The sequence below is a fragment of the Arachis hypogaea genome, chromosome 11, assembly GCF_003086295.3.
Source record: "Arachis hypogaea cultivar Tifrunner chromosome 11, arahy.Tifrunner.gnm2.J5K5, whole genome shotgun sequence".
Taxonomy (NCBI): Eukaryota; Viridiplantae; Streptophyta; class Magnoliopsida; order Fabales; family Fabaceae; genus Arachis; species Arachis hypogaea.
The window spans coordinates 58,279,469-58,280,789 of record NC_092046.1 but is presented as its reverse complement, the minus strand read 5'-3'; positions in this window follow the sequence as shown (position 1 = coordinate 58,280,789).

Sequence of the window (1,321 nt, the reverse complement as noted above, 5' to 3'; positions counted from 1 at the left end):
CCACTGGTTTACCATTATCCTCCAATAAGATTTTGTGCATGCATCTAGCTGGGCTTATGCCCTTAAGGTCACCTATGGACCACCCAAGAGATGTCTTGTGTGTCCTTAGCACCTGAATAAGTGCCTCCTCTTCCTGTGAATTTAAAGCAGAGCTTATGATCACTGGAAAAGTGTCACCTTCTCCCAGAAACGCATATTTCAAGGATGGTGGTAATGGCTTGAGCTCGGGTTTAGGAGGTTTTTCCTCTTCCAGAAGAAATTTCAGAGGCTATTTCATATCCTCTGAATCCTCTAAATCAGGCTGAACATCTTTAAAGATGTTTTCCAACTCTGATTCAAGACTCTCAGCCATGTTGATCTCTTCTACCAAAGAGTCAATAAGATCAACTTTCATGCAGTCTTTTGATGTATCTAGATGCTGCATGGCTTTGACGGCGTTCAGCTTGAACTCATCATCATTGACTCTCAGGGTTATTTTCCCCTGTTGGACGTCAATGAGGGATCGTCCAGTTGCTAGGAAGGGTCTTCCTAGAATGAGAGTAGCACTCTTGTGCTCCTCCATCTCCAGCACAACAAAGTTAGTGGGAAAGGCGAATGGCCCAACTCTGACAATCATGTCTTCAATCACGCCTGATGGGTATTTAGTAGAACCATCAGCAAGTTGGAGACATATCCGGGTTGGTTTAACTTCTTCAGTTAAGCCAAGCTTTCTGATAGTGGATGCAGGTATTAGGTTGATGCTTGCCCCAAGATCGCATAAAGCTGTCTTGGTGCAATTACCTTCTAATATGCATGGTATCAGAAAACTCCCAAGGTCTTTAAGCTTTTCAGGAAAGCTTTTCAGAATGACTGCACTGCATTCTTCAGTGAGGAGAACTCTTTCTGTTTCTCTCCAATCCTTCTTATGACTCAAGATCTCTTTGATGAACTTGGCATAAGAAAGTATTTGCTCAAGTGCTTCTGCAAATGGAATCTTTATTTCAAGAGTCCTGAGATAATCTGCAAAGCGAGCAAATTGCTTATCCTGCTCCTCTTTCTGGAGTTTTTGAGGATAAGGTATCTTGGCTTTATATTCTTCAACCTTAGTTGCTGCAGGTTTATTGCCTACAGAAGTGGTTGAAGAAGCCTTTTTAGAGGGGTTTTTATCAGCATTTGTGTGTGTCTGATCCCTCACTGGCGATTGAGTGCCAGAGTTAGAAGCTGGAGTGAAACTAGACGCCAGCTCCTTGTCTGCTCCTGGCATCTGAACGCCAGAACTGTGCCCATTTTGGGCGTTCAGCGCCAGGTCTTGCCCATTTTAGGCGTTCAACGCTAGATCCTT